Here is a 15,779-nt window from a genome sequence, read left to right as displayed (position 1 = left end):
GTACCAGATCACACTATGTGTATGTCAATTGATTGATTAGGAGAGCATTTGCATCTTAACTCTCATCCATTCTAATACTTTGTATTAATATTGGCTTTGAAAGCATGACAGCAGGAATCCACAGGGCATTGAAATCATGCCACTGACCTGCAAACTGTTCACATAGAATCATGACTCATGACCTATTAGCTCCTTACTTGTGGTTGCTAAGCAATGAAGATATTTGATTACATTCTCAAAACAGATCTTGCTTATAGAAGGAAACCATAGATACTGCAGAGTTTATTTATCATTTGCAAATGAACTAAGGTTACAGTCAGTGCTTCTTAAAACAATCTTCATGAAACTCACTTATTTGTGGAGCACGTTTAAATATGCACAGGTTTGTTAGTGGCTTCTGTGGCAAAAAGTAAGACAACTCAATTCCGTAATGAGATCACTTTATAGTGAAAGATATGAGTTCTGTTCTTGTTGATTTTTATGCTGTATTCATGAGTTTAAAAACTGTAGTAGTTCATTACATTCCCAGAAATCATGAAAACAATTTAAAATAGCGAATTCCACCCCTATCAAACAAGATTTGCTAAATCTGTAATGGTTCTTATCAGGTTACCTGAAATTTGCAATAGTTCCTCCCCTCCCTCCCCTCCCCTCCTCTCCTCTCCTCTCCTCTTGTCTCCTCTCCTCTCTGCTCCTCTCCTTTTTTGAGATGGGGCTCACTCTGTTGCCCAGGCTAGAGAGCAGTGGTGAAAGCATAGCTCACTGCTGCCTTAAGTTCCTGGGCTCCGGTGGTCTTCCTGCCTCAGCCTACCAAATAGCTAGGACTACAGGTGCACATCATTATACCCAGCTATTTTTTTTTTTCTTTTGTGCAGACAGGTGTCTCACTGTGTTGCTCAAGCCGATCTTGAATTCCTACCTCCGGCAGTCCTCCTGCCCCAGCCTCCCAAAGTGTTGGAATTACAGGCATGAGCCACCACATCAGGCTTCTTTTTTCAGTTTTTTTCTTCAGTTGGTCTTGCTTTTTCTTATACTCACAAGTAGAAATATTCACTTTTTTCTTTACTTTCTGTTAACATTCTTTATTTATCTAGAGCTTTATTCAGCTATCATTAGCTAGCACACATTATGGGTAATTATGTAAGTCTTTCTTGTATTATCGTTCTATGAACTTTTTGAAGGTAAGGAGTATGTTTTCTAATATATCATCCCAGAACCCAACCTTATAAGTAGCAGTGCTTACTAAATTAAATTATTCATTTAACAAATGTTTGTGATGAATCTAGGAAGCATCATATAACATGAGAAGTAGTGATGACACATAAGTGAGCAATACACTATTCAAGCTCTTAAGACATTAAGATATTACCCCTTGCTTAAAATATTCCTTTTATCTGGCTTAGCTTACACTATTTTCTATTTTCTTCCATCCTCATAGCAGATGTTTCCCAATGTCCTTTCCTGGTCACCCTTCTTCTCCCCATTATCTTCCTGCTAACATCTCTTTCACCAGCTCCACACACTCACATTAACTGATTTAGCAAGTATTGGTAATTTCAACTGTGGAAAAATGACTTAACTATCTTAAAATCGTTTCCCTTCGTATCACCATCGCCACTGCTACTTCTATCATCAGCGCTACCACCCTCTTTCACCCAGGTTTCACAGAAGCCTCTTAACCAGCTTTTCCGTTTCTGGTTTTACTCTCTAAAAATTCATTTCTTAAGTTGTAACTCGTGTGTGTGTGTGTGTGTGTGTGTATTTTCCTAAAAGGTAAATATTGTTCTCTTACTCTCTTGTTTAAAACCCTTCATTACTCCCTCTGTTTCAGAATAAGGTGCAACTTCCTTAATATAGCCTAAGAGTTTTTGCATGATTTGGCCCCAGTTCGTTTCTTACCCTACTCTTCTAAATTTGCTTGTACTCAAACCAAGTACTATCTTCTTCTTCCCATTCCTTTATAAATGTCCTCTTGTTATAAGAAATGAATGGAAAGAGCCTCTACCCACAGCATTATCTGCCTTCTGTTGTATTTAAATCCTTCAGCTTCAGTTCGGATGTACCTTTCTCTGGGAAGGTTTTGCTGCCAAATCCATTCTGCCCACGTCTGACTTAAATCTTTCTCATGTATACTACTGCATCCTCTGTAATTTTGTCACTATATCATTTTCTCACTGTATTGCAAATTGTGTTTTTATGCTAAGCTGTTTGTTTCAAGAGGCTGAGACTATGCCTGTCCTGACTTTCTTAACTTGTGGTTCAGCATCTAACTGACCCACATGGTGGGCATTCCATAAAAATCTGTTGAATGAATAAATGAATGATTCATTCAAAAAATAATTCAAGTTATTGGTCTGAGCCAACATAGCATATAAGTTTGATCCCCAATTTAAGAGGCCAACTGGTACATATTCTTAATTTATCAGTATTTAAAAGATAAATTTAAAATTTCTTGTTGAAGAACTGTTTGTTTTTTTTTTTTAAATAAGGAAACTAAATTTTTATAATATATAATCGTCATGAAGTTTTCAGGTTCTTACTTGGAAGAAAATCTTCTTTCCTTTTGTTAGACTTGACAATGATCAATTTAAAATTTTTCATTGCTATATATTCTAAAGACTGTAAATATTCCAGTCATGTATCAGATTGGCTGCATATTGCTAATGTTATTTGTGAGTCATAATGCCGTGTGGAATAAGGCAAACTATTTTACACCCCATAAGTAGCTCGGGAGGTTGGTAGACTCTAGAAACATCCACATAAAGGGATTGCAAATGGCACATTTCTTTGGAAAGATAAAAATTAAACAAATATTTTTCATGAATCAGGGTGTAATCTTCAGTGTGATTCTCCATCTAACACTTTGTTCAAGATGATTTTTCAACTATCTTCTTAAAGTTATTTGCATGCTAAAATTGATTCATTCTGTTGATAATAGACTTTCTGTTAATTCAAGGACTAGTTCTTCTAATATATGTCTAATTTTTGTTGTATCAAAACATATTCAGAATCTCCAGGGCAAAGTAAATTTATATCTTTCCTTTTACTTATTTATTTTCTGACATCGTCCAAGAAAAAGGCCCAGAATTGTGACTATTTTTTGTTTTTTTCCCCTCAAGAGCATATAATCTGTTCAACTGTATATTGTTATGCTTGTTATTTGTTTTTGTTGAAAATAAGATTAACATTTTCATAGATAACAATGTATGGGGTGATTTTCTTTTTAAGTTGTTTATATAGAGGTAACATAGAGGTCAATTTTTATCCTGAATTTATTTATAAAATCAGCCTCTGAATCAAGTGTATTTTTAACTAAAATGCATCAGTTCTGAGCAGTAGCTCCTCTGAAGAAAAGCCATGTCTGCCATTTAAATTCCCTTCCTTCATTATCAATCTCTTGCTATTTTTTTAAGAAATGTCTTTTACATACCAACTAAAACGTGACCCTCTAATAGAGTTTTATTTCCATTTAATAGGTTTTTCTAAAAGCTAATCAGATATCTGGCAATACAATTGTAAATTCAGCCCCCCAAAATGCCCGTATGCCTAATTGTGATATAGCTGAAGGAATTCTTATGTGTCCTTTTGGGAATTCGTATGTATTCAAATCTCATTTTTATTTTTATTTTTATTATTATTATTTTTATATTTATTATTATTTTTATTACTCTAATGTTTCATCTAGTCACTTCTATAAGATCAAAATGTCTGGAACTTCTCAAACAAATGTTCTTGTGTGATTTTTTTTTTTTTAAGAGGTGATCCTACCTAATTGGCTAGCTTTCTTGAGTTGCTACTATTCATAAAATTATTATGCTATTTCTATCTGAACATGGTGAAAATGTGTGAGGGCCTCAGGAAGCCCTAAACAGAGGCATTTTCAGACCTCTGTGTATGATGTTTTGTAAAACTTTAAAATTCAACTAATACTTTGAGCAATAAAGCCTACCAATGTGTTTTCTGAAAGCCTCCCTAAGGTCAAATTTTAGTTTTTAACTTTCAAGAAAATCTTACCAACATTGAAATTGAAAGATTCTGAGCCAATTATTCCATACTCCTAGTTGGACATTCCTAACTCATGGTTAGGCTAGATATTAATCTTTGTTATAAAAATAAAGTAACATTTAACTCACAGAGATGTTTTTAGGTTAAGACTATTAGCTTCTGTAGTTAGTTTCCAAACAAAGAAGTCAGAAATTGTGATGGCTCTTAAGGTGGATTAAATAAAACAAATAACAGAACAGTGGAAGCATGCAGTAGGTACCCAGTATTGCATAGATCCCTTCTTTTCCTTTCTGGTGGATTGTGTGCCTCAGGAGAACAGAATTTGACACCACCAATTTTAATCAAAAATGAAGATTTGCATATGTATTCTTCACTTCCTTGTGTTGATAAATTACATATATTGGCATTGGCACATAAAAACTTTGAAATGTCTTTATCTAGGTAACATCAGATTGTTCAGCTTCTTTATCCAGTAGTAATAATTTAAAGTGAATAATTTCTCATTTGCCAATCTTCTCTACTGAAACTGTATTTTTACTAAAGCGGTTATGTATTTTTATGTCTATTATCAATGGCTTTCAACAGAAATATTAATTTCTTTTTTTTATGCTCATATTAGACAAACTGATATTAAACATTGTTAAGATGCTTAAAGACATTCTATGAGGAGCAGTGACATTGCTAATGATCATGCTATTGTGAAGAAATATACTGATTCATTTTGGTTTTGTTCACGGAACTAAGAAAACTGCACTCAGAGAATTAACTTGGATTAACTGAAAACTTATTTTAAAGTAAACTACTACAAATTTTGTTATAATGAATACATTTCATGTGTATTCATTGCCATATTGGTGGTGACTATAGAAAATGGATAATTTACTATTCATAATTAAATCTACTGAAACGTTTTTCAGATTTCATAAAGGGCAACATAATATAAAGGACTAACAGGAAGGAAAATGTCACAATCCCACCCAAGAAATGACCTTTTGGTCTATTTCATAAGACATTTGCTAATTTAAGGTAATCTGCATAGTATTTCAACCAAATTAGTAGAATTAATAGAGTTGTTAGACAACATTTTAGTGTTGACCTTTGTCAAAATCACATCTGACTCTACAGATTTTCATTTCAATACTAATTTTGTGGAAATGTGTAAGAAATCAATTGAATGTAAGCTTTCAAATTAAATAAGCCTTATTTAATTTAGATCATGTCAGATTTTTAAAAGGGAGTATTCTAGACATAAAATTATAACTTCATTAAAGCCATTAACTTCTTTTGCCTTCTGAACAATTTATTTACAGGAGAACTAAAGGAAAGGTTTTCAAAATTAAGTGACCACCAGGCCACTGGAAACATTTGTCAATAGGAAGGATTATTCTGATTTCTAATGTTTCTCATTTATGAAGGGTTCACCTAAAAAGAAGATCTAAAAGGGTCAAGTAATGAAACTTGTGTATGATTGTGAGACAGCTTCCATTCTTCTATAGTATTGATATATGTTGGGGTGTGCTAAGGGAATCAAAGGATGCTCAGCCTTTGGTAGGACTGTAAGTCATCCTTATGTATTGTTTCATTTTTTAAACCACATACCATGAATAAGAAATCTTTTTGATTTTTATAATTGTATGATGTCAAAGGGAATCTCCATTATCCAATTAGAAAAAAGAACTTTTAACAAACAAAACAAAATTGAAAGGGCATTTGTACAGAAAATACTTAGAGTACAAAGAAAAGTGCAGTCAATATCAATGTAGTGTAAGGAGTGCAGAATTTAAGGCACAAAATATAGATGTGAGGGCTGACCAATTATATCAATACTCTGAGACTTCAGTGTTCTTTCTTTTTTATGTAAAATGGAGACATTACACAAAAAGATCAGTCCCAGCCTATCTTCTCCTTTTAAAATCCCTCACACCAGTAAAATACTGGTGTCTAACTGATGACTGGATGAATCTAAAGAAATTAGAAAATTATCAAGACCACCAGCTGATTTCTTTGTAATGTAGCACAAGTACGAAGCTAACAAAAGGTCATATAACAATTAATGATACAAATATAGCAATCTAAACTTCAAATAAACCTAGCAAAAGTTAACTTTTGTACAATGAATAACATGTCTACTTAATACTCAAAATATTGCCCCTACCTTTCCATCCATTTGAATTTTGAGTCATTTATTTGGTTTAGTGTCTTACATCTCTCTAAAAACAGCTTAGACAACAAAAACTTCCATGAGACAAGGAAGTAAGATATAGTAAGCAATTATTAAATACTAACACACAAGCACTTACATATGGAAAATCATGAAAAAGGCCCAAAGTAATAGTTTCTGGTGGCAATGAGAAGGAAATAGATTAGCCCCAGATACAGGGTACAATCTCGGAAAGACAAGCTCCAGTGGTACATTAAAAAATGCATAGAAGTTTTATGGTTTGGAGGTTATTTGAAATGACTTTATACTTTTTGAATTAAAATAAGTATATCTGAGGCACCTGTTATAACAAAACACAATGCCATGAGCAAGGAACTGAAAGACATACTCAGTATTATGTCTGCCTGCATGTATGATTACTGATGCCCTAATTGTCATGAATTCAAAATTCCAAAAGCAAGAAACAGAAATGTAGGATGCTGGATGCTTCTACTTAGAAGTGTTATTGAAACCATTGAAAAACAATGATAGAAATTAAAAGAATTTCATGAGCACAACAGGCCCACTCCTGTTTTATGATAATGCAAATTAGATGACTTCTGATTCCTGTGTGTGCAAATGAATTTTCATTTGTGACATATTAAGTTATCTTTTTAGTAACAAAACATAGCTGTAAGAATGGTAACCATTCTCTTCTAAAAATATGAACTGAAAATATGCCAATGAGTAAAATTTAGAGCTTGGGAATACTGTTTCAAATATTATGAGCATTTGTAAAGGCTTTTAAATAAAATTACAATCAATTGTAATCAGTAATCTCATTTTGTCTTTAAAGCAGCCCTCTCTGTGAGCTAAGTTATGTTTGTTTTATAATGAAGAATCAGATAAGCCTGTTAAAGATTGCACAGCCAGTCAGTTGTCTAAAGGGGATTCAGCACTTGTCAGGAAGCCTATGAGATGATTTTTATCATAGTATTTTCTAGACTATTATAATGATTGAAGTGACTCATTTTTTTCAGGGGATATCTGTTGGATTAGGAAGCCCCTCCAATGCCCAGTCCTGACCAGCATAGCTCTAGCCACTTACCTTGTCTTGAATAAGAGCTCCTGGTGGGTTCTGCCAGGCTCTGCAGATTCTGTGGATTCAGCTCGCCCGTAATCCCAGCACTTTGGGAGGCCGAGGCGGGCGGATCACGAGATCAGGAGATCGAGACCATGCTGGCTAACACAGTGAAACCCCGTCTCTACTAACAATACAAAACATTAGCCGGGCGTGGCGGCGGGCGCCTGTAGTCCCAGCTACTCAGGAGGCTGAGGCAGGAGAATGGCGTGAACCCGGGAGGCGGAGCTTGCAGTGAGCCGAGATCGCGCCACTGCATTTCAGCCTGGGTGACAGAGCGAGATTCGGTCTCAAAAAAAACCCAAAAAACAAAAAAAATAAAAATAAATTTGTGGTGCCACATTGTAACGATTGTATATCCCTTCCAGTGTTACTGAGCATTGAATATACACAAACACACGTATGAAATATTTGGAAAATGAATTTCCTATATTTTTGGTTTAAAATAAAATAAAGAAGAAATAGGAATGTAAATTGTAATATTTTCTGCCCAGAACCCAACGATATGTTTGTTATTCATACATTATGTTTTAGAGAACCCTGCTCTGTCCAGCGAGCTTGCACATAGTTAAGCTCACCTGGCTTAATTGCTTTGGTTTATCCCAGAGACTTTCGTAATATTTCCTCAAAGCCAGTGATGCTATAATAATAGGTAGTTCACTCTTTGTTTATATTTATGATTGTAAATATCTCTCATTTATGAAGTATTGATTTGCTAGCTGATATCAAAATAAAATTTGTTTATAGAAAATTTTGCATTCAATTCTTTTTAATTAATACAATCAGCATTTGTGTGGGGAAAACATGCCTCAGTGGAGTGACTTTCAAATGTCTAATGTCTGCTCGTTTTATGCCGCTATTATAATTCTTTAGCATGGTGTCTCTTCTGGACCTAGACAAAGCCTTTTCTGTATAGATCTTTGGTAAGATTCTTCTCTGAGATTATTTAAGATGTGACTAAGGACACGTTTATCTGCTTACAGCTTCTGGGTAATAACTTTCTGGAATTAGTTTATATTTTAAAAAATAGATATACATTTTTTTCACTAGATGAGATTGTGACCTTAGTGTTAAAGCCAACCAAAGTTTAACTTCTGAACTAATTTCTTAGGTTCCTTACCCAGGCCCAGTCAATGAATCTTTATGCTGCTCTTGCCGTTTGACCTGCCCTCTACTTCTGGCAGTTTCTGATATGTGTCTTACTGCTCTCCTCCCATGACTTCTTCTCCACCTGAGCTTTGCTGGGTGCCTGTTGATTGGTTTATCTATTGATAAGGTTTTTGGCTGTGTCCTCACCCAAATCTCATCTTGAATTGTAGCTCCCATAATTCCTATGCATTGTGGGAGGGACCCAGAGGGAGATAGTTAAATCATGGGGGCAGTTTCCCCCATACTTCTCTCATGGTAGTGAATGAGTCTCATGAGATCTGATGGTTTTATAAGGGTTTTCCTCTTTCTCTTGGCCCTCCTCTCATTCTCTCTGTGGCCATCTAAGACGTGCCTTTTACCTTCCACTGTGATTGAGAGGTCTCCTTCGCCACGTGGAACTGTCAATCCATTAAACCTTTTTTTCTTTATAAATTACCCAGTTTTGGGTATGTCTTTATCAGCAGTGTGAAAACGGACTAATACATCTACTCTTTGGCTTTGCACTCCAGCTCTAGCCTGCCCTCTGAAGGGTAATTGGTTGTTTTTCAGCAGCCCACCCTCATCCCTGTTGAAGTTTCAGGAACTGCCCTGGCTCTTATGGTGCCACCTGCTGCCACTTTGACTTCTGGCTTCTCAGTACACGTGGGTCTAGCTTGCTGCCATAGCTGACTTCCACCTTAGGCTTTCCACCACTGTCAGAGCTCTTGGTTCCTAGTCCTAGTTGTGAATCCAAAACTGCTATCCCAACACAAAATTTCCATTACCCAGATGACCCTTTTTTCAGATAGTTCCACTACCAGATTTGGGTTCTTCTGATGGCAGACCCAGTTTTCAAAATGGCCTTCTTTTCCTTGTTTGATTTTAAACTGATCAAATTAGGAAAATGTATATGGTACTCTTTCATCCTAAAAATGCAGTCCTTTAAAACAAATTACATTCTCTTTCTCTCCAAATGATAAATCATTTCAGCATTTTCCAAAATGTATCCTGAAAATCACTACTTCCATAAGGTAAGCAGTAAATCCTCCCCCACAACAAAAAACTGGTTCTGGGCTGAAATACATTTTGTAAATTCTATATTCTCTGTTATGTTCTTAATTTTTCACATGCATATTAACATAGTAAAGACTCTTAAGATTCCTATAGGGAAGAGAGTTGTTTGCTCTTTTTTCAGTTGATGATTTTCTAACTTATTTTTCATGGAATGCTTTTTAACGTAGAGGAAGCTGGAAACCATCATTATCAGCAAACTAACACAGGAACAGAAAACCAAACACTGCATGTGCTCACTCATGAGTGGGAGTTAAACATGAGAACACATGGACACAGGGAGGGGGACATCACACACAGGGGCCCTGTCGAGGGGTGGGGTCAAGGAGAGGGATAGCATTAGGACAAATACCTAACACATGTGAGGCTTAAAACCTAGACGATGGGTTGATACATGCAGCAAACCACCATGGCACATGTATACCTATGTTACAAACCTGCAAATTCTGCACATGTATACCAGAACTTGAAGTAAAAAATAAGAATAAAAATAAATAAAATAAAAATAAAAATAACTACCCTAATATCCCATAAGAACCACTTTGGAATATCATGTAATAATTAAATTGTATTTTTACAGCACTTTGTTGTTTTCAAAGGGTGTTTCTATTTTTTTACTGTATCTTTCTAATAATATGTGTACATATGTATATACACGTGTACATATTATTTGTATAAATTATCCTGTCTCAAAACATGAAAAATACAATGTGCAGACATTACATGACTTAATCCTGCAAATGGCAGAACTTGACCCAAAAATCCAGTCTCTCCCTTTTCTGTTGAGTTCCATTTCTTCATGGCTGCCTGTGGCTGACATCACATAGAATGTGGTTTAACCTTAACAGCCTTTTTTTGCATCAACATGATTTTTTCAGTACAGCACAATATGTGCAAAATATGTGTATCCACAAACTTGGTTTTCCAGTCACTGCATGCCTCTGTTCCTACTTCATATAACAAAGAATTTCATCAATTCTTGGTTCATATCTGTGTAGACCAAGCATTTGAAATTACCTAAATGAATTCAAAGCATTGTTATCATTTCATCTTCAGAATGGTGCACATACGCTAAAGTTAGGCCAGGTATGTCTAAGGAATAGTAAACCCCTGTCATGAATAAAATGAGTCATATGCATGGACCACTCCAAGCAAGGAAAGTAACAAATGAACACTTTTACTTGCTGAGAAACAGTTCCTAAGAGAAGTTTACAACAGTACACAAATACTTATTTGTCACTCAAGTTGTAAAAATTTTCTGTCCTGTTTCTTAAATTGCATTTAACTTTCTTTAAAACTGTTTTCTCTTGCTTAAAATGACAGAGGATCATCGCTACCACTTGTCTTTATATAAACGGTAGTTTGTCCTTCTGTAAATATTCACGTGCTTTGGTTTTGCCTTCTCTATGTTCATTTCTCTATGTTCATAAGTAAATTTCTGTCTCCTGGTTCCAATGAAAGGTTCTGACATAACATTAAACTTTAATGTAGAATATATATTAGGATATTCACCATTTTAAAATGGGACACCAGACATAAGTAATAGACATTTTGTAGCCTTTCCCACTTGTTGAGTAACAGGAACTCTGCTATGAAAGCATCGCTATTTTTTGCCTTACAGGTTTTCTTCATTTAACAAGTCATACTATAGGCTCTTTGAATAATAAGATTTCTGTATCCAATATTTTTCTCCTCTCATGCTTGGTGCCCTTTAAATCAAAAAATTTAAAGGAGGCAGGGGTGTGCCTGTTTACTTTTACTCAGTAGAATAGGTTCAATAAAAAAAATAGTGTCAGGCCAGGAGCGGTGACTCACGCCTGTAATCTGAACACTTTGGGAGGCCAAGGCGGGCAGATCACCTGAAGTCAGGAGATCAAGACCAGCCTGGCCAGTGTGGTGAAACCCTGTGTCTACTAAAAATACAAAAATTAGCCAGGCATGGTGGCGGGCACTTGTAATCCCAACTACTCAGGGGGCTGAGGCAGGAGAATTGCTTGAACCCAGATGGCGAACGTTGCAGTGAGCCGAGATCAAGTCACTGCGCTCAAGCCTAGGTGACAAAACGAGACTCCATCTCAAAAAAAAAAAAAAAAAATCCATTTGCACTATTTTTTAATGCTATTGCAAATTGATAAGAAGGTTTTGTACAAGGTTATCCACCATAAAAAAATAAAAGTGATATTTATGGCGATTATTAATTATATTATTAATTTCTATTTTTATGATACCTTGTCCTATAGTTTTAAAATAAAGTATGGAACAAAATTTGATAGTGATTGCATTCAAGGTTGTATTATCATTATGGCATTGGGTGTGTATAATTACTATTGCTATTCTATATGCAACATAATTAGCAAAACCAAATGTGGTTAAGAGGGTTTAAGGTAAATGAATAAAATAACAACAAGGGTAATGGAGCAACTATTATTTGAGTTAAACTCTGAGTCACTTTTCACCCCATTCTTAACATCCTACCACCTATGAAAGGTTCAGTCTTTGTTTATTTCATGAAAAAGCACTGTACAGTTTTAATCCCCAAAGCTGTAGGATTTGATGGCCCTTTGTTAAATACCACAGGACCCATCTGTTCTGTTAGGCATATGCCTTATGATGTGGGAAAATCTGTAATACAAGGTAATGGATCCAAAGTACTTTAGACCGTGACACTAATACACACACACACACAGAGAGAGATATAAGTATATAAGTATATACACTTATGTATATAAGTATATACATATAAGTATATATGTAAGTGTGTGAGTATATATATACACATATACACACACACACATTTTCTACAAGCTGTCTCAAAGCTCTGTAATGGGATATAGGGAAAATTCTAAAAATAAAGCAGCTTTAAAGATCTCAGTGGGAAAAAGCACACCACCAGCTGCCTATATGTGCTTACATGTTGGTGTCAAAGTCATTTTCTCAAAGCGTGGTTTGGAGACCTCTTGCATCAGAATCAGTTGGTGGCATGGGCTGGCTGAAAACACAGATTCTTAAATTTTATCCCCAGAGATTCTGATGTTATTAGGTCTGTGTTGGGCATAGAAATGTGCATTTATGGACAAATATATTTGGGTTCTTGTGCAAGATGATGTTCAAGAAAAAAGGAATTGGTTATTTATTATTTGAAACATGTTCATTTAAAGGCAACCTCTTGTTTTTTTTTGTTTGTTTTTTTCTTTTGAGACATTGTTTTGCTCTGTCTCCCAGACTGGAGTGTAGTGGCACAATCCTGCCTCACTGCAAACCCCACTTCCCGGACTCAGATCCTCCCACCTCAGACTCCCAAGCAGCTGGAACCACAGGCACACACCACCAAGGCTGGCTAAGTTTTGTATTTTTGTAGAGACAGGGTTTTGCCATGTTGCCCAGGCTGGTCTCAGACTCCTGAGCTCAAGCAATCCATCCGCCTTGACCTCCCAAAGTGTTGGGATTACAGGCGTCAGCCACTGTGCCTGGCCTGAAGTCCCATTCTAATCGGACTTACTTAGATATATTGACTTTTGAAGATTACTTGAGCATGAATCTTATTGCAATTTAAGGTTAAAGTATCAGGACACTCCAAGTTAAAGAAATTCTATGGTACCAGTATGCAAATGATAAAAATCCAAACTTATATTGATCTTTTATTAAATTAATAAATCCAACAACAAATCTTTAATTTCTCTTAACTCTGTAGGAAATAAAGTATATTAAACATCCATATATAGAATCAAATCTAAAATTTATGAGAAAGAAGATCTGTTTTGGTATCTGTAATTTAAGTGTTCTCTGGCTAGAATATATATATAAAATTAAACTATAAAATTTAAATCAATTTTTTTTTTATTTTGCCCTTTGATATATGTAACACAATAACAGACATTCTTAACAATGACCATGAGGCAGGGCCAGGCGCAGTGGCTCACGCCTGTAATCCCAGCACTTTGGGAGGCCAAGGCGGGCGGATCACGAGGTCAGGAGATCTAGACCATCCTGACTAACATGGTGAAACCCCATCTCTATTAAAAAAAAAATACAAAAATTAGCCGGGCGTGGTGTGGGTGCCTGTAGTCCCAGCTACTAGGGAGGCTGAGGCAGGAGAATGGTGTGAACCCGGGAGGCGGAGCTTGCAGTGAGCCAAGATCGCGCCACTGCACTCCAGCCTGGGCGACAGAGCAAGACTCCATCTCAAAAAAAAAAAAAAAAAAACCAACAAAAAACAAAAAACAATGACCATGAGGTATTACCAATTTCTGAAGTACCATTTGAAGAGAGAAAATACGGTCAGTGAAGATGGAATACTAAGTTTACGGTTGCTGTCTGTTAAAGAGGCCTTGGGTAAAATAAGTGCATGATGTATGTTAATATTGTGTTGAATAGTATTTTCAAGAGTTATCAATCTATGTGCGGTTTGTAAGATTTTGAATTCACTGATACATGGTTAGAGTGTTAAACTCTGTAACAGCACTTCTGGGTTCAAATCTCTTTTCTGCCACTAGTTGCATGACAATGGGCAAATCCATCTGTTACTGTCTCAATATTCTCATTTTCTAAACAGGAATAGTAGTACCTATTTTATAGGGTTGTGTAAATTAGCATTTATCAAGTGCTTAAAGAATAATTGATATGAAAATGTTAGCTATTATTTTATTGATTAGAATGAGTAGGTTCCCTGTAAAACTGTATGTAGCATTTGCTTTAAGACTACCAGATAAAAATACAGTTAAACTTAGTTAAATTTAAATTTCTTATAAATGGTGAATATGTTTTAGTATAAACATTTACTAAATATTACATGGGATATATTTATACTTTTAAAAAAATGGAGTTTCTTTGAAATTCAAAGTTGATGGACATTTCTTCTTTTATTTTGCCAAATTCAGCAATCCTATTTTCACTCCATTTCATTTGCCTTCATTTCCCTGGTACGTCTAATTGATCTGAGTTATGATGCTGATATAATGATGATTTTTGGTCAATAGATAATGATTTTAGCAGACTGCTTATCTGTAATTGTTTTGCATTGTGCCTCTATTCCCGGTGAATAGATACTGAAAAGTCTAATAGTTTATTAACTTTCAAGCAAATATGCTTAAATTGACTTCCACGTCAAAAGTTTTAATCTCTATTTTGTTCTGCTGCAAAAGATGCTATTTTGTATTCTGGCTCTCCTGTGCTTAGTGGATTGCTGGGAATCAGATGAACCCTTTGGATCCACAGATAAATTCAGGTGATTAACTCAGTATCCTTTATTATATAGGAACTCAGTATAGTATTTTCTCTTTGGGGAATGGGTTAAAGTTAACAGGAATGCCCCCGAATGACTCTAAATGACATTTGGGATCTTTTGTCTACAGTTTGTAGAAATTGTCACTGTATGGCATTTAAAATCCTCAAGGTTGTTTTTAGCTCAGTGGATTCATATAATTTAAAAAAAAAAAACAGTCTGTAGGATTTGAACACAAATCTCAATCCCCTTAGCTACTACACATGTGAAATTGGGAATGGCATTTTACCCCTGGGCAATAGTTTTTTCATCTGAGAAATATAGTAAATGCCCATTCCAGAGGGCTGTTGAAAGACTGAATGGAATCAGGCCTATAAAATATCCTGTATGTGTCTAGAAGGATGTTAAGTGCCCATGTGAGTTCTTTTCCCTGCCTCTTTGTTAGTATTAACATGGAAACTAGACATTAGTAGTACTGGAGCCAAGTTTTATCCAAAATCTTGCGACTCTGTTATCTTAAATCAGAAGTCAAAGATAAATGAGGAAACAGGGCACTTTGTGTCCCTAGCTTTGAATCTGATTATTTTGTATATTCCAAAAGCCTTCTAGACTCCTGGATTTTTCCACAGCAATTCTACTTAACTATCAGTGAAAAATGCTGGGACATCCCACCACCACCAACAGCACCCCTTATGAGATTATCCATTGTTTTAAAAGCCCAGCTTTCCTTCTTTTGAAAGGTACTCCCTTGGGAGAGCTATCCTGGTCTAACAACGTATTTGTAATGGATGCAAATACATAGTCAGGCATCTGCTGGCCACAGCTGAGCCCTTCAGTGAACAGTCCAGAAGTCCCATGTAAAAAGGATTTAAGAAGCACATCTTGTCGGCATTGTCTTGGAGAAGGTAGAGGCAGAGGTAGGAGATATTCCTTTAAACTGTGTTTGTAGAGCAAGCACAACATAATTTATGACAAAGTGATTATTTAGAGAGACTTTGTGGGAAGTTGAAATAGGGACCAAAACCACCTGGAAAATATATTTATATGATATATAAACAGATTTCAGTGTATTT

The 15,779-nt window shown here is 35.5% G+C and overlaps 1 protein-coding gene across 2 annotated transcripts in view; it reads left to right on the top strand.

Annotated features, from left to right (window-relative positions):
* Positions 1–15,779, top strand: part of EDIL3 (EGF like repeats and discoidin domains 3) — a 463,034-nt gene that overhangs the window by 339,298 nt on the left and 107,957 nt on the right. The window lies entirely within an intron of this gene.

Source organism: Theropithecus gelada, chromosome 6 (genome assembly GCF_003255815.1).
Source record: "Theropithecus gelada isolate Dixy chromosome 6, Tgel_1.0, whole genome shotgun sequence".
NCBI classification, from domain to species: Eukaryota; Metazoa; Chordata; class Mammalia; order Primates; family Cercopithecidae; genus Theropithecus; species Theropithecus gelada.
Note: the sequence above shows the minus strand (reverse complement) of the source record. Positions and strands in the feature narration are given on the sequence as shown.